Here is a 26,431-nt window from a genome sequence, read left to right as displayed (position 1 = left end):
CTGAGTATAATAAAAGCACTGCCTGCTTCTAGTCGACATCTCCATTCTCCATAAATTTATTTATTAAATAATAGTGGTTTGCCTATACAGTTTATTTTCTTTAAAGCAGGGGTGTCTGACCTTTTTGCGTCTCTCTGCCACACTGGAAGGAGAGTTATCTTGGGCCACACACATTAAATACATTGCAACATGTAATCACACACAAAAATCTCATAATGTTTAAGTAAATGTACACTTTTGTGTTGGACCTCATTTGCAGCCATTCTGGGCTGCATGCAGCCCTCGGGGTGTTTGGAAATGACAAAAGGGGAGAGGTGACAAAAAGCTCATTGCAATATTTGGGAAACGGGCAGTCAGGTTGCCCTCAGGTTGGACACCCCTGTGCAAGGGAATATTTAATTGGAAGTCTGGACTAGTTAAGACTTATGAGTCAGGGACTTCTATGTTATCCTTTCTTTTACTCTACATAAAATTCTTAGTGATTGCGGTAGCATTTTCACATGGGTTTAAAGGTTTAATGAGAATCTAAACAAGAATTCCCCACTTGTGACTTATTTCAGGCTGAATCCTGTGTAAGATGGGAAACCTATTGAATCTCTCTGTTACTTGAAATAAATATTTATTAAATCAGTTGTGTATTAAAGAACCTGAAAACAAGTTTTTGTCTTTTTTTTTTCCTGATCTGCCTTTTACTGATTAAGCAACATAAAATGCTGAATCTCTTCTAAATACCTTCTATGAGAGTTTACCTTTGGCTTCTTCTGTTTATGACTGTTGCTCATAATTCAGCCTTTTAGTGGGTAATATCGAGTGCCTACAAACAGGTAGTTTTCAGTGCTCTTAATGAACTTTTAGCAGAGGTGAAATTCAGGCAGGTGAAGCTAGCCCTTTTCATACTCATACAACTGTCCAACTTAGCTTATTTCCTCTGCCAGTTGACCACCAGAGCTGGGCTATGAGTTCTGGGAGGTAAAGGGTGGTCACTGGCCCCTAGGAGAACATTCTAACCCTGCCTGATCTGGACGATATGAAAAGAACTGACCCATGAGTGATTTCAAGTTTTGGTTTGTTGGGTGATGGAAAAAATCATCAAGGTTGACTGCTTGCCTAACGTCTTGGTTTGTTTTCCCAAAGAGGGTGAAGGCATGGGACACAAAATAAAAATATTATATTTTCATCAAGGTAGTGTAGTTTCCTGTACACCTGCAGGGCTTTATACGTTTTACTCTTTTACATTGGAATCCTTGAGATGAGGGGGTAGATTTTCTGGTTTGGTGGAGGGAGGTTGAACTAGGTGCTGTTTCGAGTTTATTTTCGGTCACTTGACACTTACCTTCTTGGCTGGTATAAGGGTACTATCAGCCGTGACTGTAAAACAAACATTAGCACAACTGCAGCATATGTTAATACTGCTGCAGTTTAATGATGAATGAGTGCTCAGCACTGCAGATGAGGGCATAAGATGCCCTATACCAGCATGATGGCAGACGCCTCTCAATTACTGCGGTGTGTGGACAGATTGCTGGTTTGGCTGACTTCTTGATTATCTATGGGTTTAGAGATGTTGTTGGACCGTGGATATCCAGATTTGTCATCATTTTTTGCCCCATGTTTATCTATATGGGAAAATCGGTGAGGCCTACCCTGTTTAAGCAGGTATTATTTGTTTTCTTTGGCTCTTCTATGATATGTTTTCTTAAACTATTACGGTGGCTGTATTTTCCTAGTCTCTTCCTCATCACCTGGGTATTGGGAAAATGAGAACAGTTTTCTTAGTAATGATCTTGTGGCTAATGTAGCATCAGGTAAACCACAGGTGCTAAATAAATACTTGCTGAATTGTTTTGAACTGAATTGATAACACAGTCTGAGTCAGTAATAACAGGTGAAAAATGATCAGTTGAGTAAGCAGCTACCAAGAAGTTTATGCATTTCAGACATTTCAGCTGTAATGTTTATGCATTACAGCTACTATTAAGTGCAAAACACTGAAAATAATTCGCTTTCAATGGACAAAATGCTATACTATGCTTATTCTAAATGAGAAAAAGAATACTTTTATGCCCACTTGAAAAGTAATTAAAAAGTTGAGCATTTATTTAAGGCTGTTTTCTCGATTAGCCAGAGAGATAATTTGGTATCCTAAGTAATCTTTATCACCCTCCCCTTTCTTGATCATTCACAGAAAATGATAATTATCATGTTGCTTCTAAAGTTGTAAGCAAATTCATATTCTTTTCATTAAATTTGTGCATAAGCTTACATTTTCTGTTGCCACTAACACATCAGATCTTTTTTGAAAACTAAGGCTGTAGTATTTAACTCTTCAAGAGCTGTATATTTTTGACTTTCCGTGGTAAGTGTGCATTATTTGGTTTCAGGATACCATTTAGTGTTCAGTGCTGGGAATTTAAGACACTTTCCTTTTTTTGTACCAAATTGCCATCAGCTGGGTGGATACCTATAGCAAAAAGGTAGAGCAAACCAGAAGAACAGAAGAGTTTGAGATATTTGGAAGCAATTTTGTTGTGAAAAGAGCCTCAGCCTTGTTAAAAAGGGTTAGTGCAACTTCTAGTTCTGCCATTTACTGCACAGCTTGGGAAACTGGACATTGTAGTTCGCATACATCAAAGTGTGTCTCAAAATGTGGTTCTAGGACTACTTGCATAAGAATCATCTGGGATGTTGATTATCAATACAGGTTCCTGGGCCTCATACCTGCTGAATTCAAAACTCATGTGACAGAGCCCAGGAAACTGCATTTTTGGCAAGCACGCCAGATAGTTCTTTGGTTCACTAAAATTTGAGAATGTCCATATATAATAAACACTGCAGTATTTATTTTCTGTGTATACTGTTTATCTCTCTGAACTTTACTTTCTTTATCTGTGGAATGAAAAGGATACCTACTTCACAAGGTTGTTGGAAAGATATTTGGTAGACTGTTCAGCACTACCAGGTGTGTCAGAGGTCCCCCACACCACTCTCAGGTTTGATGGCTTACTGGCAGAACTCACAGGACTCAGCAGATAGTTGCATTCACAGCTATCATTTATTACAGCAAAATGATAGAAAGCAAAGTCAGCAAAGAGAAAAGGCACATGGGGCCAACTTGGGAGGAAACCAGGCGCAGCTTCCAACCATCTTGTCCCACTGGAGTCACACAGGTTGTGCCTAATTTCTCCAGCAATGAGTTGTGACACCTTGTGTGACATGCTGTCTACCAAGGAAGCTCATCAGAGACTCGGTGCCCAGGGCTTGTGTTGAGAGCTGGTTACACAGACACCCTGTGCCTGGTATGTGCCAAAATTCCAGACTCCAAGAAGGAAAACAGGTATTTAGCATTAACCATGTTGTTTGCACAGTTTACATACAGTGAGCCACTTTTTTCAGTTAGGGTGTTAGGAACCTTCCTGAAATCCAATACCCTAGACACCAGCTGGGTACCAACCTTGAAAGCAGATCTTTTTAAGAATAGCAGTCTCAGGCCTGCTATGTTACTCTGTCCTACACACTAATGTTAGGAAACAGTGGTATTTTTCAGTGAGCGGAAATGACTTGCCCCTGATCATTAAGATAATCCTCAGAGCTGAGACTGAGAATTTCAACAATCACTAACTTCTTTTCATTGCTGCACACAGCAGGGCTTCTGGATTATGAGTCCTTCCTTTCAGATTGTTGAACACATTTGCTATTTGTCACTTGCAGCAGAAGAGCAACTTGCCGGTGGTAAATTGATGCACCCAGTGGGGGAGCCAGGAAGTATTGATGTTTCTGCTAGTTTAGCGTCAACACTTGCTGGTTTCCTCTCTGGAGCATCACTAGGTTCGTGGATTTTCATTTTTTTTCTGACTTTTGCCGTTACTCCCAACCCACCTTCTTCCATCTATGTACCCATAGTTTCAACACTTATTTGCATCATTACTCCATCCTATTCTATACATGGCTACCAGTTAGCTCATAGGCAGTGATTTAAAAGTTGTTTTGGGAAACACAATTCGAAAGAGCAGGCATACCGGACAGTATTTAGTTAAGGATAATTATATAGGAAGAACTGCCAAAAGAAAAAAGTTATTGGACTAATAAATGAATTTTATAGCAATATTTATAAATACTGTTTTATTCCAGGGTTATTTTCCAGTTTTATAGTCATGGAAAACCCCAGGGATATGGCTCTGATTATTTTTAAGTGTCAGCTTTTTTCCCCTGTCATCAAAAAGGGAAATTAGGCCCTTGCCAGGTAGCTCATTTGGATAGAGCATCATCCAGATATGCCATGGTTGCGGGTTTGATCCCTGGTCAGGGCACATACAGGAATTAACCAATGAATGTATAAATGAGTGGAACAAATTGATGTTTCCCTCCCTTCCTCCCTCCCTCTGTCTCCATCTCTCTTCTCCCTCCTCCTTTCTTTCCCTTCTCTCTAAAGTTAATGAATTTTTTTAAATAAGGAAATTAAAATAATTTTAGGATTTGGGTAAGGAATAAATTAGAAAATCAAATGTGAAAGTTGAAGTAATCCTACAGATCAACAGGGAGCAGAAGCTGGGAAGGATGGCACAAATAAGTAACAGCTGGAGAGAGCAGATTATGTAAGCCACACCTGTTTGTCTAAGCAGTGGGGATATTCTTTAAGCTTTACAATTAATGTAGTTTGCAGGAGTTTGGATTAAGGGATCTATAGTATAATGCACAGTTTACTTTGGCTTCTTTCTTGAAAACATTCATTTGAATCACAAACTTCCTTTCAACATTTGTGCTCTACTTGGCGCCTTAGAAGCTCCGTATTTTTTGGACTATAAGACACCCCCCCATTTGGGAGGAATAATGGTTGTTAATGCTACTGTTGAGTTTTGTTTACATTTACATTGGTGAAATATTATGTTATTTATGTTATTAAATATTTTACCACATTTTTGGTTTCAAAATTTTCCTATTTTCCTCTGAAACCTAGGTGTGTCTTATGGTCAAAAATACGTATGTAAGGCACAGCCCTGCTCTCCAGTAGTTTGCACTCTGCTAGAGACAGGACAACACAAGACCAACCTCCTCACAAGGTAACAGGTCATCAGTGCTGTTCTTTTGAAGGCACACAAAGTGCGTGCAGCAGACATTCAGAAGAGGGCACTGAATCTCACTCTGGCTCTAGTGGCTGGGGGTGGGACTTATAGAGGAGGTCGCATGTGAACTGGGTGGCAGGGGACCCCCAGGTGGAGGCAGTTACCCAAGCAATTGGGTGGTTATTGCTTAACGGCACTTACAGGGGAGCCAGTTAATTTAGAGGGCATAGGTTTCAATTCTAAATGCAGCAGAAAGACCAAAACCTTGATCTTCAATGCTTTGTGTTTGCTGTGGTGAGATTCAGACTTTAAAAAAGGAGCACTAAACATGGACATCAGTTGGCTTTCTGCCTTGACAACAATGGCTATAGGAATCTTCCCGCAAATGCTCCTTTCTGAAATCGGTGCCTCCAGTGGTGATGGTCTTCGAGCTTCTGATTTGGTGCAGGAAAAATAAGGCAGGAACTGGGGTAGAATAAGCATTTGAGTTAATATTTCATGAGACTGCTTTATATAATATTAAATGACTAGTTATTTAATTCTCTTGCTTCCCTAATAAGTGCACACTTTCAGATATCATTGCTAAATCCAATGCCGTGAAGCTTTCACTCTATGTTCTCTTCTAGTATTTTCACCATTTTAAGTCTTGTGTTTTGGTCTTTAGTCTATTTTGAATTGATTTTTGTGCAGAGTGTAAGATAAGGGTCCAACTTCATTCTTTTGCATATGGGTATTTGGTTTTGCCACTTGTTGAAAAGACTCACTTTTCCCCATTGAGTGGCCTTGGCACCCTTGTCGGGGATCATTTGACCATGTATGATTTGACCATATGTGAGAGTTATTTCAGGACTCTCTATTCCTTTGATCTATGTCTGTCTTTATGCTAGCACTACACTATTTTCATTACTCTAGCTTTGCAATATGTTGTGAATTAAAAAAGTATGACACCTCCAACTCTGTTCTTTTTTGGGATTATTTTGGATAGTCAGGGTCCCTAAAGATTTTATATAGATTTTAGGATGGATTTTCCTGTTTCTGCAAAGTCTTCCTCACTTTTTGTGCTCTATCTGCCACAGGTTCTTTGTGTATACTGTTTTCCTCATCTGGCAAGCCTCTCTCTTGTACTCTGTTGCCTGAGCTCTTATGATAAAGATGCAACTGAAATGCAAAAAATATTTGTGCAGTGTGTGGAGAAGGTGTTGTGACTGATCAAATGTGTCAAAAGTGGTTTGCGAAGTTTCTTGGTACTGTTGATATTTTGGCTGAATAATTCTTTGCTGTGGGACTGCCTTATGCACTAGAAGATATTTAGCAGCACCCCTGGCCTCTACCCACTAGATGAAGCCAATAGTGGGAGATAGCCTACATACTCAAAATATCCAAATCAATAAAGTTATTAGTGAAAATGAAAAATAGCTTTTATTTTATGGAAAAACCATAACAGATTTTTTGGCCAACCCAATAAATATGTGCACAACAATGGTGATGCTGATAAATATAAAAAGTTATTAACTACATGAAGAAATATTAAATACCTAAAAACATAAATGTAAGAGACAGATACTATTGTATGTATTACAGAACACAGCATGTGATCCTAGAGTAAATGGCTTCACTTCTAAAGTCTGAGCAAAGATAATTTTATTAACTGAAGATGACAGTGATGTCTAAAGAATGAACAATTTGATCTGTCAGTCAAGCTCTAAAAGTCTATGATTATAAATGGGAAATAAGATTAGAGATACAGAGAGGAATCATATTTCATTCCTTAAGCAAATATATATTGAACATTACCCCCCACCCTGATTTAGAGGAAGGTCAGTATTTTTTTTAAAATAATTTATTTTTTTTATTTTTTTATTTTTTTAGGGAGGGAAGGGAGGGAGATAGAGAGAGAGAGAGAGAGAGAGAAACATCAATGTGCGGTTGCTGGGGGTTACGGCCTGCAACCCAGGAATGTACCCTGGCTGGGAATCGAACCTGGGACACTTTGGTTCCCAGCCCACGCTCAATCCACTGAGCTATGCCAGCCAGGGCTAAGGTCGGTATTTTTGTTGTCTTTAGACTTTCAACTGATTGGATGAAGTCTACTCACGATATGGAAAGTAACCTTGTGTGCTCTGATTTACTCTGTCTTCCAATTCAAATGTTAATCTCATCCAGAAATACCCTCAGAGACACAGCCGGAATAATGTTTGACCAAATACCTAGGCACTGTGTGGCCCCATCAGGATGGCACATACAATTAACTAGTATGTCTTATGGTTGTGTGAGGACAAGTGAACAAATCTAAAGAGTGTATAGACCAGGAATGGAAGATCTTACCATAAATAACAATAGTTTGCTAGCCTTCCCACCTATAAAGTGAAAGGCTTGGACTTCTACAAAGCCTGTAAGTCTTAGCAAGTCTTAGATCTGGTAAGGCATCTTAGAGACCATTCAATCACTCAGTCTCTTCATTTTACACCTGAGGAAATGGACAGAGAGCGAGCAAGTGGTTGTAAGATTATTCAGTGAATGGGAGTTCAGAAATATGGAATTCAAGGTCAGCTCTGTACCCTATCTTCAGTTTCCTCCTCTATGAATCATGAGGGCTTTTAAGTCATATGTATTTAAGTTTTTTCCCCCAGGGTTATAATTTTGTACTCTGTGTTTAGGTTTCACAGTCAAGCAGTGGAGTTTTTTTTTACTGTTTTCTTTTGTTGTTTTTCTTTTTAACTCGGTTATTCTTCAGGTCTTCATCTCTTGATTGGTCATTTGTACTCTGCCTGGAACTTCACTTTCCTCTTTAATAGTAATGTTTGTGAACTAAATTGTCTATACTTTGAATGAGAACAATGGCAAATTTTAGGAAGTGCTGTTGGTGTCATTTAGGGGCTTTTAATGGTCATGTGCTTTTTCGTTTTACCCCAACCTGCATGATGGGGGATCAAATGTAGGCCTGTACCTTTGTTAATACTTTAAGCATAGAGTTAAACTCAATTCTGGTTTTATTAACCTCTTAGCTAACACCTGTAATGGTGGAGAGCATTTTGGTGATTCTACAATATGATGGGCAGGCTTCCTGGGGAGCACCACCACTGTCTTTTTTGCCATTGGCCTCTTAACATTATTTCTCAAAGACACTTATTTATCTCTATTCATGAACACAGTCAGGTGCACAATGGTGGACAGTGCAGCATCTCTTTGATTGTCTGAGTGCCAGTGGTTAGGAGACAGTAGAAGGCAGTAAGTAGACAATTCTTATGTATATATTTGAGAACCAATAGTTTTATGAAGCAGAATCCTCTGCTTGAGATGTTTTATTATAGGCAATGATTCAATCAAAGGATAATGGCCATAGCAAACAAGTAGTTTCATGAAATGGAATTCTATAAATCTCTTTTAAAAGTCATAATTTGTTAATTTAGGTTAGACCCTAGACCTTGATGAAAAGTACCAGTAGAATATATATCACTGTTTTGAAATGTAAGGCATTGCTATTAAAATATTCTTGTGAAAATTTGGACCTATTACTTATCAAAGATATCAAGGAAGGCAATGTAATAAAAGTAAAATGAAATCAGAAGTCATAGTAATGGATTTATGAGAATTTATGTTTGGAATTAATAACTTAAGTAGTCATGAAATTCTTTTTGCCTCAATGAATGTCTCTTTAGTTCCTAATATATACCATATTTTGCCATGTATAATGCACACTTTTTTGTCCAAATTTTGAGGGAAAAATAAGGATGTGCATTCTACATGGGTAGGTAGTACATGAAATACCTTGTATTTGTTCATGTGTTTTGTAATTATTTGTTACCTAAAATTTCTTGTACCATAATATGTTCAAAAATAGATGCTGAAATTCCTTTATAATACAAAAACAGGTATCCAAAAATAAATAAATAAATTGAATTAAAAACTAAACCAAAGATTTTTTTCCCCCTGAAAGTTTGGGCCAAGAAAGTGGGTGTGCATTATACATAGCAAAATATGGTACTAACCACTGGGAAAGTTTTTTTGATGTATGGAACAGGAAACTTCTCTGTTATGATCCCTCCACTAAACAGAAGTATAGCCTTAGGGAAATCACTTTCTTTTTTTTTTTTTTTTTAAGATTTTTTTTTTAAGATTTTATTCATCCATTTTTAGGGAGGGAAGGGAGTGGGGGGGGGCGAGAGAGAGAGAGAGAGAAACATCAATGTGCGGTTGCTGGGGGTTATGGCCTGCAACCCAGGAATGTACCCTGGCTGGGAATCGAACCTGGGACACTTTAGTTCCCAGCCCACGCTCAATCCACTGAGCTATGCCAGCCAGGGCTGAAATCACTTTCTTTATAACAAAATTTTTATTGATTGATTTTAGAGAGAGAGTAACATTGATTTGTTATTCCACTTATTTATGCATTCATTGGTTGATTCCTGTATGTGCCCTGACCAGGCATTGAACCCACAACCTTGGTGTATTGGGACAAGTCTCTAACCAACTTAGCTACCCAGCCAGGGCAAAAATTACTTTCTTTTTAAAATGTAATATTCAGTGCATACTGAAGAATATTGGAAAATATATACATAATAATAAAAGGAACTCTCTTGTACCTACCACTTAACTTGAAAATTAAACCATTACCAATATAATTCTGTCTACCTATATGCTACTTCCTTACCTCATCCGCCTGTCTTCCCTCACTCTGTAACTATTAATCTTATTTCTGTGAGTCATTCTGTTGCTTTAAAAAATAATTTTAACACATGTATGCAAACCTAGATAATATGTTTTTATTTTTTGAGCTTTAGAAGTAGTATGCTGTTTTTTTCTTATTCAGTATTCTTAAGATTCTTTAAAAAATTTTTCCTTTCTAAATTTTTAAAAATATTTTTTTAGAGAGAGGGAGGGAGAAAGAGAGAGGGGGAGAGAAACATCAACTGTTTGCCTCTTGCCCACCCCTAACTGGGGGTCTGGCCTGCAACCAAGGCATGTGTCCTGACCGGGAATCAAACCGGCAACCTTTTGGTTCATAGGCTGATGCTCAATCCACTGAGCCACCCCAGCCAGGGCTTATGTTCTTAAGATTCCTTTTAAGGTTTTATGTAGCATTCGTTATCACTGCTGAGTAATATTTCACTTTGAGAATATTCCATACCTTATCCATTGTTTTGTTGATGGACCTTTAGGTTGTTTGTATGTTTCTTTCCCTGTTATGATCAGAAAATATGTCTTTTGGTGTGTATTTATAAAAGGGGGTTTCCCCTGTGTGTGTACACATAGACACATAAAAACATTCACACTTGGGCGTATACACTCAGACACACGTGTAATATTAGATCTTGAAATGTACAGCTTCATGAGAAGAAGTGAAATTGTTCTCCAAAGTGGTTTTACCAATATACATGTACACTAACAATGTATGAGTTCACATTGCTTCATATGTTTTCAACACTGGGTATTGTCTGACTCCTTTTTTTCCCATTCTGTGATTACTAATGAAGTTAAGCATCTTTGCATGTTTTGGGGCCACTTATATTTCCCCTCTGAAATACTTATCCATGTCTTTTAACTATTTTCTATTGGGTTATCTTCCTCATACTTATTTATAATGATGAGTCCTTTTCATATTCAGGATATTAGTCCTTTGTTGGTTATATTTGTTGCAAATACCTTCTCAGTTTGTGGTTTGTCCTTTTACTGTTTGATGTCTTTTCACAAACAAGTTCTTAATTTTAACATAGTTAATTTTTTTGGTCTTTTTCTTTATGGTTAGTGTTTTTATGTGTCTTGTTTAAGCAGTCCTTCCCTATACCAAAGTTGTTTCATTTTCTAAAAGTTTTAAAGTTTAGCAAATTATTTTTTGAGCCTTATTTTTCCAGAACTGTGAAATGCAGGGGTTGAACTAGGTGTTCTTGAACAATCTTTTACTCTTTGACATTGTGACCTGAAAGTACACTGAAGATACGTGTGTGTGTGTGTTTTATTTCTCATTTCATATATATTATTTTATTTATTTTGTTAATGTTCTTATGAAAGTACACTGAAGATATGTATGTATATTTTCAGATATTACACTGTTCTATTAGTAATATCCCCAACTATGAAGTTTCATATTCACTCCTACTTCATTTTTATTTATTTCAACTCACTCCTACTTTACTTCTCTTTCTCTCATTTCCCCAGCTCTTCCTTCCTGTTTTTTTTGTTTTGTTTTAAGAAGAGTAACCAGTTGAATTCTGCAACATAGAGTTTATATGTTGAAGCAAATTTTTAAATTGAAATTTGGATTGAGATACTTGTAGATATGCATGCATTTGTAAGAAGTAACAGAGATCCCATGTTCCCTTTACCTAGTTTCTCCCAATGGTAAGGTCTTGCAAAACTAGTATAATGTCACAATCAGGATCTTGATATTGATATGGATATAATATCCACTGGTCTTACTCATATTTCTCCTGTTATACTTGTACTCCATTGTGTTTCTGTGTATGTGTTTAGCTCTGTGCAGTTTTATCCCATGTGTCACTTTGTATCTTCACAAGCTACAGGAGGAAACAGTTTTTAAAAATGGTGTTTTTAAAAGCCCATGTCCTTGAGTACCTTCAGTGTTCCAGAGTGCCCAGTTTGGCTGGTGCCCACACAGTTCCAGTAGGCCACCTCAGATTACATAATCCAGAAGCAAACTGATGAGCTGAAATGTTGACCTGTGAGATAAGAGGAACTTTGGCTCTTGGATTTGAGGTCTTGGGAGGCCAGTTGGCAGGCCCACAAAATATAATCATTTATTTGAAATTGTATATTGCCCATAGGAATCTGCTTTTAAGACATCCTGGTAAAACCTTGGTCCATCACACCAGTAGGAATGATTTGAATCCCACCTGGTCATTAGCAACTAAAACCTAGTAATGGAAAGGAAGAATGATGATCCTAAGAAAACAAAAGCAGGACTGAATGTGCATTGGTTTATAGCTCCATAAATAGAAACTTAAGTTATCCTTGGGTTGGTAGTCAGAGACATTCGAATACTGCATTTGTGGAGAGCCACGTGTGCTTTCACTCATGTCTACCTCAAATATTTTAAAAACACCATCTTTAGTGCATTTTATTTATTCCCCACTTAATTGACGTCATATGACAGGCAAGCACTATGCTAAGCAATGGGAACTGAGTGGTGAACAAAAACAAAAGTGATTCATGCACTATAGAATTGTAATCTAATTTACAATTAAAAAGAAGGAAAAGTTTATAATGACTCATTTTCATAAGTTATAAATAAAATAAATAGAAACAGATATCAGAAATGGGATCTGTATTTTGATAGGGTGGCCAAGAAGTTCCATTTGAGGAAATGGCATTTCGGCAGATAACTGAAGGGATGAGGGACTACTTCTGCAAAGGGGGTTGAGAGTAGATATTGAAACCAACTTTTTGAAAGGTCCTGAGTTGGGCAAGAGCCAGGCACATTGGGAAACTGGAAGGAGGGTAATGTGGCTGAAGGGCACTTTCAGTGGAGGAAGGGGAGGGAAGATGGCAGGAAAGAGGTATAGGATTTTGGGGCACTGTCTGGGGAACAGTTTGGTTCTCTTAATCTGAACTTCTTGGAGCCACGAAGGTGATTTGTAGATGTGGAACGGTGGTGATAATGAAATTGTCCATTTAATCAGTTCACACGTATTTGTCGAGTATTCTACCATGTGTCAGGCACCATTCCGCTTGTTAGGGATGCACTGGTGAATAAAACAGAAAAATCTCTGTCCCCATGGACCTTACACTTTAATGTGGGAGGATGTCGTTAGGATAAAGGGTAAGCTGATATAAGAGAGCTCCAGAATGCAGTGGCCAGCAAGAGGTAGATGTCTGTGATGTGGCATATACTAGCCCAGGGCGAGGAGTCAGCAGTCAGCCTGTATTCCATGAGGTCATTCCATGCCAGGCTAGCGGAGCGGCAGGCAGCTCTGCTTTCCTCCGCATTTGGTTTTCAGGTTCCAGCAGCTAGGAGAGAGGGGTCCAGGGCAAGCTTCTTTAGGAAAATGACCAGAGAGTTTCACACATCAGTGTTACCCACGTACCTTCAGAGAAATCCTAGTCACGTGGTCCTCCCTAGCCACAAGAGAAACAGGGAAATGTAGTTACTAGCTGAAAAGCCTGGTGCTCAGGAAGAAAGGAAGAACGGGTCTGGGTGGACAACCAGTAGACAGAGCAACAGACAATAAACAAAAATATAATTGTAGTGTCTTATAGTGATGAGTGATAAGGGGAAAATAAAGCAAGGAAGGAGGATAGGAAGTATCAGGTAGGGGAGGTGGCCAGTCTTTCATAGGGTGACAAAGGAAGGTCACCCTGGAAAGGTGCCATGTGAATAAAATAAAGCTCTGAATGAAGTCTGTGAGCAAGAAATGTCCTCCTGAGCTGTTCTGAGGTCTGCCATAGCGCCAAGTTGGTTTTTAACACGCTTGAATCTTAGACCTTATCTGCAAATATTTAGATAGTGGAAAGGCACCATTATGCTACTGCACACTCTGCTCCTACTGTATGGAATCCTCTCTCCAAGGACCCATGTCTCTTCTTCCTTCATAACTAAGCTCAAGCATCGCTTGCTTAAGGAGGACTTCCCTTGACCCCTGCTGAGATCAGAACACCCTGTCTCACAGGGTCCTATAGCACCTTGTACTTCTCTTACTTAGGTCTGTCTGAAATTGTAATTAATGAATTTTGGAACTAATTGTTAGCTACCTCTCCTTCTGGAAAAAGATCTAAGGGCTGTGTGCTTTTACCTATTCACTGCTCTGTATACTCAAGCCAGCGTCTAATATGGTGCTGGACACTAGAATAAGTGCTCAAAAATATTTTTTGCTAAAGAAAAAGAGCAGAAAAGTCCCAAATCATGTAAATTTGAGTGTGGCAGGTTGTCTAATGTTGGAGTGTTTACAAAAGACAGTATCGAAGACAAGTATCCTCAACACCTGGGAGCTATTAGAAATGCACTTTTCAGACCACTGATACAGACCTACTGCATCTGCGACTCCGGGAGTGGCGCCTAGCAGTCTGTTTTGTAACAAGCCCTCCAGGTGATGCTGATGCATAGTAATGTTTGAGAACCAGTGTTCTATAAAAAATATTGACTGAGGGTTGATTCAATTTAGACCTTTCAAAATCAGGTACATTGTTTCTGACCAACACTTGGTAGTAAACTACTTTTCAGTCTCCCACCCCCCACCTCCCTTGTATCAGTTAATGTCTTCAGATGTCAACTGAAATGTAAACAGTGTCTACTTGATTAGTCAACCCAAACCTGGACTTTAAAAATTGCGTAGTACTTTTTAACCTTTATCCCTGTAAACCTAACTTTTGTCCACTGCCATCCAAATCCAGGAAATGATTGTAAAACTGATAATGCCCGTGATTCCAGTGCTGGAGCATTTTTTTTTTAAATTTTTTGAATGTTTTTCCATACAAGGTCAAACTATTTTTTGCTAAAGCTTAGGTTGTTCTAGTTTCTAGATTTCTATCTAAAGTATTTTGAAGCATTCTTTACCAAGGTTTAATTGCACATACTCTTCTCTGTTTAGATTCCAGGGCTGTGACACACCATCAGTCTGTTTTTGCTGACGGATTGACTGCATTGCTAAAGGTCACTCATCCCCACTTTTGCCATTGATTTTAAGTTTGCTCCATGTTTGACTCAAGGACACTATTTTGACAAGACCATTCCCTCCTGGTGACAGTGATCCATTGGAAATTAAGTGCAGGTTTCTTTCTCATAGAACAGGTGGCCCAGCCTCATTGATTCGCTTTCTGATACTTGGTTAGAAGCAAAGGATTTGAATGGACAAGGGAGATATCCAAGAAACAAATTTTAAATGTGTTAAAAAAATCTTTTTATTTTAGAGCATTTTTAGATTTATAAGAAAGTTGCTGTGTTAACACAGAGGGTGTTCGTATACCCCACACGTGGTTTCCCACATTACTAACATCGTGCACTAGTAATGCAAATTTGTCAGAATAATGAACCAATATCGATATAACCAAAGTCCATATTTTACTTAGTTTTCCTCAGTTTTCCATTAATATAATCTTCCTATTTCAGGATCCTATTCAAGATACTGCATCACATTTAGTTGTATCTCCTTAGTTTCCTCTTGGCTGTGACAGTTTCTCAGACTTTCCTTGGTTTAGGTGATATTGACAGCTTTGAGAAGTATTGGTCAGGAATTTTGTAGTATGTCCCTCCGCTGGGTTTTGTCTCCTTTTCTCATGATGAATTAGACTGAGGCTGTTGAGTTTTGGGAGGAAGACCAAAGAGGGAGAGGTGAAGTGCCACCTTTATCACACCATATCGATTACATATTATCAATATGATTTATCACTGTTGATGATGAACTTAATCACCTGTTTATACTAGCGTTTCCCAGATTCCTCCATGATATAATTACTCTTTTCCTCCTTTCCATACTGTACTCTTTGGAAACAAGTCACTAAGTGTAGCCCAAGAGATTGTTTTTTAAATATGAAATTCTATGTAACATCTTTTTTCTCATTCATCATTTGAGAATATGTTTATTGATTTGCGAGACAGAGGAAGAGATGGTGGGAGGAAGGGGAGAGAGATACATGGGGGAGGAACATTGATATGTTGCCTGTCATAAATGCCCCAACCAGGGATCCAACCTGCAACCTAGGTATGTGTCCTGACCAGGAATCGAACCCGCAAACTTTTGTTGTATAAGACAACAATGCTTCAACTAACTGAGCCATCTGGTCAGGGCCATATCATATCTTTCTTGCCGAATGGGAACTTCTCTGTTAATTTTTAGTATCTCCTTTGAAGTTTTATTTTAATTAGGAGACAGGTATAATGCAGTTGACATGTTTCAAATGTTTATTTAAATTGTGAAGTTTATTCAGCTGAAGGGATTTAAGATTAAAATGAGTATTTTAGTGAGTATTTGTTCCGGAGCAGTTAGGAGACCCTAATATATTTTTGCAAGTATTCCTCTGCCTTCAGTTGTTGCCCACATCCACTCTTATTTTTCACCCACCAAGTCTCTGTTTGCTTGTAGCTGCTCCTAGAATTTAATTGCCTGTTAGCTAACATCTCTGTGAAAACATTTGGGTAGATGGAGTGGCCCCAGATTTTTTTGCTTGGCAAGATCTCACTCCCTAAAATGGTTTTTAATATGTTTGTGCCTCTCTGCTGGGCTTCATTTGCCAGAATAGATGCAGCCCTAAAGATTTGCTTTGTTTTCCCATCTCTTTTCTTAATACCTCACAGAAATGACTGAGCTATTGATCTGAAGGGATAACAACATCGCTGCATGTGCTTTTTGCAGGTTCCGATATTTTAAGAACTGAGAGCTTTGCAAAAAGAACATTGCTTTACTTCACATAAACTCAAGGCTTGTTCAAACAGTAATATACAGCATGTGTCACAAAGAAGGTTCATTCCTAGAAATCACCAGATTCAAATGTAGCCAAGGAAGAGGGAGTAAGAATTAAAGCAGTGACAGCGCTTGTTTCAAGACTGATGACCAGGGTCAGTGCCATGGGGACATGGTCTCCAGTGGCCCCACTCACTGTTGACTCCATCCTTAATTCATGTCCTTGGTGCCTAACGAAACTTAAAGCACTTCTCAGAAAGGATTTTCTGGGGGAAAAGTCCCACAGGATTTAAAGAATCAACTATTTCATTACAGTTGACTATTGTTAAATAATTTAATTCACATTTTTCAAATGTTATCGCAACTTAGTTATTCATGATTTACCAGTTAGACTTTCTCGCCTTCCCTTTTCACTTGTTTATATTCGGAAGTAACAGTGAAAAGAATTTCCCTAAACGAGACCCTTTCTATCCTCCCATCTTTCACGTCAGTATAAAGGATTATATATGTATTATGGGTCGAGCAACTTCCTCATTTACATTTCTTCAAGTGCTAGTCACAGTAACAGATGAAGATCAGAAAGTGCTAGCAAAGAATTCATCAGCACATCTTGTGCTGAAATTTGTTAGGGAGTTTCAGTATCAAGACATGAGGGTGGCATGCAGCAGATGAGTCTCTAGGATGAATTTGATTAATTTTCTGCAGCAGGAAGATATCATAATCAGATGGCATTGCTTGAGGCTTTCTCTTGCTTTGGAGTTGGATAATTTAAACTGTGTGACTTCTAGTGGGGAGATTTCCATTGTGCCATGAATCAAGGAACGTCTCTGCATGTGGAAAGAGATTTTATGTTGGGCTGTGTGTGAGCTCAAGTGGGAAGGGTTACAAATTAGGAGTGAATGCATTTAACTGAATTTTGCTTCCTGGTGACAGGCATATCTACCAGATTTGGTGACACTGCCATCATGGAAGGAGCAGAGACGCCTGGGTTTCGTTCCTGGCTTTGCCACGAGTTTGTTGTGTAATTTTTTTTAATGTAACTTTCCCAAGTGGCCCTCAGATTTTCATCTGTACAGTGAGAGCAGATAGGCCAAAGCATTGTTTAAACCCTTCAAGATCTTCTAAGTCTGTGGTTCAGAACGGGAAAGACGAGTAGCAATACGGGCTGTCCTGCCAGTTACACATTATGACCGTGGTGTATGTTACATAAGGAAAAACATGTAATGGGAATCTGATCTTCCCACAACACGTTTTACTTATAGTTGTGGGCATGGGTCTTGACCAAGGAACCGATGCCAAATTATTATTTTCTTCTAGATATAACTACAAATATAAAAGTGAATAGTTTTCTGGGTAATACTTACAGGCCATAGAGCTTTTTAAGATTTATCTTCTGGTTTAGGGAAATGGTGGTGGTGGATGGAGAAAGTGACCAGAGATGACATTGTCTATACGCTGAATTTCTCTTCCCGGGTCCTTCCACGTGACTCTTTCTCTTTCATTGATATTCTTTAAGCCGCTCTTTTCTCTGCATGGCCTGCGTCCTGTTATCTGATGTCCAGAGGACTGTGAGGTCCTGCTGGCTTTCATGTCTTCACAGCAGTTTGGTGGACAGAGGTGGGGTAGGTCAAGCTGGGAATGAGGCTCTGGGCTTTAATCTGTCTTGAGTTGGGGAGAATTTTGGAAACAACTAGCTCAGCGGATCAGCATGTCTGCTAGTCTCACTCTGACTTTTTGTGCTTAGGTTTTTGTAAGGCTGCTTTTGCTTAGTTGTGATTAAGAATGCCCTTGTATTTCCGTGCCAGAAATGGGGCCCTGTTCTGCTTTTCCCCTGTGAAGTCCTTGTCTGCACACAGTGGTCGGTGCCCTAGTTCCTCTAAGGGCAGAGATATGCTTTCATAGCCAGGCCTCTCAGGAACTTGAGAACTTGAGATCTGCCTAGACGCATGCCTGTGGTTGGGACTTTGCTGCCCATTGTAGATACTGATGTTCACTGACTAATTGCTTTTTATCAGGTTTCCCTGATAATTGTGTTCTGTCTGCTTTCTCCATGCTGAGTATCCTGATGCTCATTGCTCACCTGCCTACACCTCTGCCTATTGCTGCCCACTCTCCTTTTCCAATTATGTGCTCTTGCCTACTTGGAATTCCTCCTAGACCTTATTTCTGGGCCCACCTCCAAGCACTTGACATTCCCTCCCTCCTGTGAAGAGGGGTCTGTGTAGATTACAGGGCCTGGTCTACTACACTGACTACCTTCAGAAGCTTAATTATCATACTCAGTGGTTTTCCTTTCCTTATAAAATGGGCCTTTATAAAAATGTACCATTAGCTTTCAGCTGACTTAGTTCATTATTTTCTGATATTTTTGTGTTTCTTTAGAACACATCTCACATATCTCATATTCAGCTACTTGTTACTTTCACGGGAGTTGCCTAGAATCTTACAATCTTAATAGTGGAAGAGGCTTCCAAAGGTATCCGTTTCAACTTTCCATATGATGAGTAGCTTACCAACTCCCTAAATAATCCATACATCACATTTTGCAACAGCTCTCATTTGGTTTCTTGGGCCCAAACTATTAATTCAGTCACTTATTCATTCACTCAGTCAACATAGTTACTATCTTAGCAAGGCACTAGGATATAAATTAGTGTGTGTGTGTGTGTGTGAGAGAGTGTGAGAGACAGACAGACACCATTCTTGTCCTTAGGCAGCTGCTACTTTGGTAGGGGCTGGGGTGGGTGGAGAGAGAAGTCATCACAGTTGCTAGCTAGAGACCTGCAATAGGCAAAAGAATGGGTCATTTCTTCTGCATGACTCAAGGTTGGTTTATGGAAGGGCTCTATAATGGACACCAATTTTCCAGTACTCCTTTGGCTTTTTTTTTAAAAACCTTTTTTTAAAATTGATTGATGAGAGAGAGAGAGATTGATCAATTGGTTCCACTTATCTCTGCACTTATTAGCTGCTTCTTGTATATGCCCTGGCTAAAGATTAAACCCACAACCAACTGAGCTACCTGACCAGGGCCTCCATCAGCTTTTCAACTGCCCAGAAAAGAGAGAGAGAGGAAACGCTCTATCTCCTTTCTGCCCCTGTCCATCCTTGACTTGCCCTTGGAATCATCTTTCTAAATGCAAATCTTGGTTTGTTACTCTCTTATTAATAGGGTTTCCATTTGTCTGCCCCATAAACTGACATCTAATTTTTTTTTTGGCACAACTTACAGAGCCCTCAACCTTTCTGGTTCATACCTACTTCTCCAGTCTCATTACATACCATTTTCCATCAGGTTGTCAGTGCCACAGAACTTCGTGTAGTTTCCTGGCTATGTCAAGTTTATGCTTCAGTTGCATATGCTGTTCTTGCTGCTTGGAATGACTGCCTGTCTTGTGTTCTGGGTGAACTCTGGGTTGCTGAGAGCCTAATAGAAAATGATTTACAAGGAGGAATAAATCACAACTATAGCTTTCCTCTTCCATGAAGGTGCACTTCATCCTATTGTCTGTTATTGGACCTTATACATACACCCCCCCACCCCTGTCCACCAGAAGATTGTAAGATACTCTAGACCAGGTAGGTATTTCTGTGTCTTCAGCCTTGACCCAGAGCCTTGCCTAGAATGGGCAGTCAATAAATATTGTTGGATGAATGGATGAATAAATAAAGACAAGTTTTCTGTAGTCTGTTTTCCAGTTTAGGTTTTCTTTGGGACTCTGAAAAGGCTACCTAAATGACTTCTACCATTGTTTTTGATCATAGCTCCCTGAAAACCCAGGACCATTCACATTGGTTTATCTACTACTAGACACCTGCCTGCAACTATTGCTGAATAGCTTGCCAAATAAGGAGAAAGGCCCTTTGGTGGGGGGGGGGGGGTGTTGGACAACTCTTTACCTTCTCCCATCCTGCAGCCTCTGCTGCCAAGATAAGCTTTTCCTATGTCTCTTCAACACTAACCAAGAGAAAGAAACTAAACAGAATGAAAATGCTTCTTTATTGCTCTTATAAATCAGAACACTTGTAAATTAAGGAGAATTAGTACTTGAACAGGTTTCTGTCCCATTAGGCAGTCCTTTGAATGAGTAATCTACAAACTCTAGCAATTGGTGAAGGCAGTTACTGGCCATTTATCATTTTAGGTTAATATGTTTCAAATAGCAACTGGAGACTTTTGATCATAAATTACATATTTATCATCTTCTTACTAGAGGCCTCTTTTACACAATTTTATCAATGAGCAGTGAAAGACACAAAACTGTCATGAGCTTGTCCTCCCTATCTTCCGTCCTTTAATCGTGGATCATAAACTTACAGTCAAAATTCTGAATGTTGCCCTGGCTGGTATGGCTCAGTGGATTGAGTGTCAGCCTGCAAAGCAAAGGGTTGCTGGTTCGATTCCCTATCAGGGCACATGCCTGGGTTGCAGGCCAGGTCCCCAGTTTGGGGGTGCGCAAGAGGCAACCACACATTGATGTGTCTTTCCCTCTCTTTCTCCCTTTCTTCCCCTCTGTCTAAAAATAAATAAATAAAATTAAAAAAAAAACCAAAACTAAAACTAATATTTTGTATGTTTAGTTCTGATAAGTTGTAGATCTCTGCCTAAAATTGTTGGCCATTTCTGAAGTGGTATGTATTTTTGTTTTTGTGTTTCAGGTTTATTGAGATATAATTTACATACAGTAAAAATCACACTTTTAAGGTGTGTGCAAGTCTATGAATTTTGACCAAATTATATAGTTTGTAGCTCCCACTGAAATCAAGAGAATAGAATTTTTTTGCCATGCAAAATGTTCTCTCATGCACCCTTGGAATCAATCCCTTCCCTGTACTGCCAACCTCTGGCAACCACTGGTCTAATTTCTGTCTCTATAGTTGTATCATTTCTAGAACTTCATACAAATGGGATCAGAATATGTAGCCTTTTGAGTCTGGCTTACTTCACTTAGCATACATAATGCTTTTGAGAGTCATGCATGGCATTGCATTTATTCAAAGTTTGCTGCCTTTGCTTATCCATTCAAAAGTTGATGAACAGTTGGAGAATTTCAAGTTTTTAGTGATTTTGAATAAAGTTGCTGTAAACATTTGTATTCAGGTGTTTGTGTGGACATATGTATTTATTTCTGTTAGGTAAATGCCAAGGACTGGGATGGCTTGGTTTTATAAGTGTGTTTCACTTTATAAGAAATTGTAAAACTGTTTTCCAAAGTACTATACTGTTTTTGATTCCCATCAGCAATAATAAGGCTCCAGTTGCTACAGTATTCTTGCCAACATTGTTTTTCTCTGTCTTTTTAAATTTTAGCCATTCTAGTAGGTGGTTAGTGATAACCTCATTGTAATTATATTCTGCATTTTTCCTAATGACTAATGATTTTGAGTTAGGTGTCTGTATGTGTATATAAGTGCACACACACACAGTTTTGAGGGTTCTGTATATTTAGGTTAAGCCCTTTGTTACATGTGCTCTATAAATATTTTTCTCAGTCTGTTTTATTTCATTACTATCTTTCAAAGAGCAAAAATTTTAAATTTTGGTAAAATTCTGTTTATCATATTTCTCTTTTATGGTTCACGCTTTTTCTGCCCCGCATAAGAAATAATTACCAGGGAAGGGTCAAGTCAAGGAACATGTATAGAGGACCCATGGACAAGGACAACGCCAGGGAGGATTGAATGTGGGAAGTGGTGGGCGGGCAGGGCAGGGGAGAGTAATGGGTAGGGGGAAAGTGGGGACAGTTGTAATTGAACAACAACAAAAAAATTAAAAGAAAATAACTACCAGATCTAAAATCATAAAGGTTTAATTCTGTTTTTTTTTTTTTTCCTAGAAGTTTTATAGCTTTTGGTTTGGCTTACATTTCAGTCTGTGGTCCATTCCAAGTGGTATTTATACAGGGTCCGGCAGAAGTAGTGTCATTGAGTGTGATTGATAGGGTATGTGAATGTCTTGCACAAGTCGGACAGCAATTTGAACATTTCACCTAAAATGTCATATGGTGTGCTTGAATGTGATATTGTTATGTTACAGAATTACATGCTTATAATTTTTTAATAAAATATTTTTATGTAATAAAAAGGGGGTGTTGTTTGTGCCGGACCCTGTATATAGAGAGGTTTAGGTGGAAGTTTATTTTTTAAGACTTTATTTATTTACTTAAAAAGAGAGGGGAGTAGAGGGAGAGAGATATCAATGTGTGGTTGCCTCTCCCATGCTTCCAGCTGGGGAACCTGGCCCATAATCCAGGCATGTACCCTCACTGGGAATTAAACTGATGACCTTTGGTTCACAGACCGGCACTCAATCCAGTGAGCCACACCAGCCAGGGTAAGGTTCATTTTTTAAATATAGGGTATGTTCTATTGTTCCAACACCATTTGTTGAAACACTAAAACATTTATCTTTTTTACTGAGTTAACTCGACATCTTTTACAAAAATCAGTTGACCATATGTATGTGTGTGTATGTGTATCAATTTCTGCTTTGCTGTGTTCCATTGACCTATATGTTTGTCCTTTTGCCAATATCATACTGTCTGGAATAGTACAGCTTTATGGTAAATCTTGAAATGAGTTGGTTTGAGTTCTAACTTCTTCCAAATTGTTTTTAGTTATCCTAGATTATTTGTTTTTCTTTATAACTTTTAGAATCATCTTGCAAATTTCTAAAAAAAAACAACTTGCTTGGATTTTATTTGGGGTTGAATTGAATCTATAGATTGAGTTTGTAGAGAATTGCGGTATTGATGATGTTGAGTCCTTTGATCCATTAAACACAGTTTATCTCTTCAATTACGTCCTCTTTGATTTCTCTCATCAATTTTTAAAATAATTTTCAACATATAAATCTTACAGTACTTTGTTAGATTGATCCCTGTGTCTTGAATATTTACTGGTGCCATTGTAAATGGTGCTTATAAAAAATTCAGTCCCCAGTTTTTCACTGCTATATATAAAACTATAGTGGATTTTTGTATAGTGATATTGTATTTTCCAATCTTGCTGAAGTTAGTTACTACATCTAGTAGTTTTTTTGTAGATACTTTTTGGACTTTATACTTAGATAATTATGTTTTCTGTGGAAAAAAAGACAGTTATTTCTCCTGTCCAATTTTGTGTGTATTTGTTTCCCATGCCTTACTGCATTAACTAGGACTTCTATGTGGTTAGATGTGTAGAACTGGTAAGAGTGAATTCCTTGCCTTGTTCCTTGCAATAGGATAAAATCGTTCAGTCTTTCACCATCAAGTATGAGTTAGCTGTACGCTTTTCATAGATACTATTTATTAGGCTGAGGATGTTCCCTTGTATTTCTACTAGTTAAATGAGTATTTTTAAAAAGCATAAATGGCTGTTGAATGAATGTCATACTTTTCCTGCAGCTAAGTAAATAATCATATGGGATTTCTTCCTTAGTCTGTTGACACTGTGAATGGTGTTGTTTGAGTTATAAATGCTGAACCAACCTTACATTCATAGGCTAAATCCCATGTGATCATTATATATTATTCTCCTTTATTTTATGGATAAAAATCATGGTTAGATGCCACAAAGCCATTAACAGGTCCTTAACTATATGTGTTTTATAGGTCACTAGAACCACTTGCTGACCTTGCTTATACAGGTATTTTTACTTCATCTTCATTTGGTCTTCAGGCTATCAAAAGAGAGCAAGGGAAAAGGCAACAAATATAGCAAGTGTCTGTGTACATTTATTTAAATTAATTAACTATAATGAGAAAATGAGGTCCATAAGTAATTTTTTTCACTGAAATTTTGCATGTAGTAAATGAAGGGGTCAGAACTTCAGTGTCGGTTTGTTTATTAAACCCCATTATCACCCCACTACACTGTACTGCCTTTCTTTGTAAATGAGTGCATGCATGTGTGTAGAAGGGAGGGGGCATGACAGGGACAGGGACAAGGAGGGTAGGATTTGCCATCTAAAAATCTGGGCTTTCAGATATCTTGGTTTGGATCTCATCTCTGCCATTTACTTGATTTGTGGCACATTTGTCTCACTGACACTCATTTTTATCTTACTTTGAAATGTAGGATATTAACATGGGTTATTATGATGAATATAGATAATATATATAAAGTGCCTTGTACATAGAAGGTGCTCAATATAGTGTTGTCCATTACTCTCATTATTGATTTCCTACTACTCAGTGTGCTTTATAACTGGGAATAAATAATTTGGGTTTGGAAAATGCGAAATGTGACTTTGAATGATTTCTGCAATTTGGCTAGTTCTTTTGCCAAAATAGCCTACAGCAAGTTCCTTTTTGTAAAAATGGACTTAGTTTCTTCTACTTTTTACCCATCTCCTTCCTAAGTCAAAAAAAAAAAAAACAAACAAAACAAAACAGCAAGTTACTAAATCAATTTGCAAGATTTAAAAAGTACTGTCAAATGCTTTGGGTTTCAGAAGTGTGTGTGTTTGGGGGGAGGGTCTGGAAGTGGTTGTCTTAGCACAGAAAGCTGGAGATGCCGTTTTCATTTTACACGGGCAACCAGCCATTGATAGCTAGCTTTATATCCTTAGCGCATGCCAGTCTGATCTGACAGTTTCTAAGTCATCGTGACTTTATTCTCCAACTGACAGTAAACACTTCAGGCTGTTTTCAGGTAATGGTTGCCTTTTTCAGTGAGGTTATTTTGGTGATCACAAGTAGGGCCTGTGGGCAGCATCGGCACCAGGTGTTAGACTTGTGGAGTCAGACTGGACCTCGGTTGAGCAAACTCGGTACTTGAGTTCAGGCTGAGAAAGAATTCAGAGTCAGGATGCAAACTATAAGAGAAAGTGTGTTTAGAAAGCCACAGAGGTAGAAGAAATGGGATCAGGAAACAAGTTACAGAGGCAAATGAAGCTCTTGGAGCTTTGGAGAGAGAGAGACAAAGAATGTGTGCCTGGGGGAAGCAGGAAGGGAAAGGTGCAGAAGTGCTGTATGTATTGGAGAGCCACACTGGGTCCTCCATCTTGAGAGTATTTTTGTGGAGATCTCAGGAGAGGATCCCAGAAGAAGACGCATCAGCTTTCCAGGTGTGTCCTTTCATGGTCATGGTCTCCACTGATTGGTCAGAACCAGGGCAGAGGTTCATTAGTCATTGCAGCTGGTCCTAATGTCAGCCATGGTTTTGCTGATTTCTAGGCCTAGGGCTGAAACACAAATGAGGCCTAAATGTATTTGGTGTGGGTCAGAACCTCATTGTCCTGTGAGCTTAATGCTCAAGGGCTATTCTCCGGCATCCTTGTGGGTTCCCACTCCAAGGGGATCTAACCCGCAGGATTAGCTTCATGCCAGCAGAGAAAAGGGGAGGGTCTGAACCGAATGACCAGTGATATGAAAGGTCAGGGTCTAAACTGAATGACATGCGATATGCTAGGAGAGGAAAGGTTACCCTGGGAGTGAGGTCCTTGTTTTCCCAGTTTTGCCCGTTGCTGGGTTCCCCGGGGCTTTCCACCCTGGTGACCTTCTGTACCTGGCCCATCATGCTTGCTTTGCTTATGACTGTCTAACCTATGTCCTGGGACCTATGGTAGGTCCCAGGAGTTTTGTCAGTCATGTCTGGGGGACAGCAACGAGAAAGCTGAGTGAAAGGACAGCAGGCCATCATCAAATGACCTTTCAGTGCCCGGGACATCAGGAGGGCTGTTAGTTCCAGCTCCAGCAATGCATAGTCTTCCAGGAATTGATTCTGATTACTATTTGATTTCATAGCAGTACCTTTTCAACTACATTTGCTGTTTGACAGATGAAACTAAAGGGAAATCCACTGTATTTTGAGCATTTTTGGATATCACACCATCCCTTGATGTTGTTGCAAATCACAATTATCAATCACTAGTCTTTTTAAAACAGCTTTATTGAGGTGTGATTATTTACAAGCTACTACAGATGTTTAATGTATGCAGTTTGACGGGTTTGAACATATGTATGAACCCTTAAAATCATTACCACAATCAGGGTAATATACATACCCATCACCTTCTAAAGTTTCTTCCTACCT

The 26,431-nt window shown here is 38.7% G+C and overlaps 1 protein-coding gene and 1 long non-coding RNA gene across 10 annotated transcripts in view; both read left to right on the top strand.

The window, feature by feature from the left end:
- ATP11C (ATPase phospholipid transporting 11C) overlaps positions 1–26,431 on the top strand; it is a 183,902-nt gene that overhangs the window by 5,029 nt on the left and 152,442 nt on the right. The window lies entirely within an intron of this gene.
- LOC118498367 lies at positions 6,470–8,892 on the top strand. Its single transcript, XR_004900866.1, has 2 exons — positions 6,470–6,881; positions 7,102–8,892. It is a non-coding gene; the product is annotated as an uncharacterized LOC118498367 (long non-coding RNA).

The sequence above is a fragment of the Phyllostomus discolor genome, chromosome X, assembly GCF_004126475.2.
Source record: "Phyllostomus discolor isolate MPI-MPIP mPhyDis1 chromosome X, mPhyDis1.pri.v3, whole genome shotgun sequence".
In the NCBI taxonomy this organism is placed as follows: domain Eukaryota; kingdom Metazoa; phylum Chordata; class Mammalia; order Chiroptera; family Phyllostomidae; genus Phyllostomus; species Phyllostomus discolor.
This window is presented reverse-complemented; position numbering and strand designations above follow the sequence as displayed.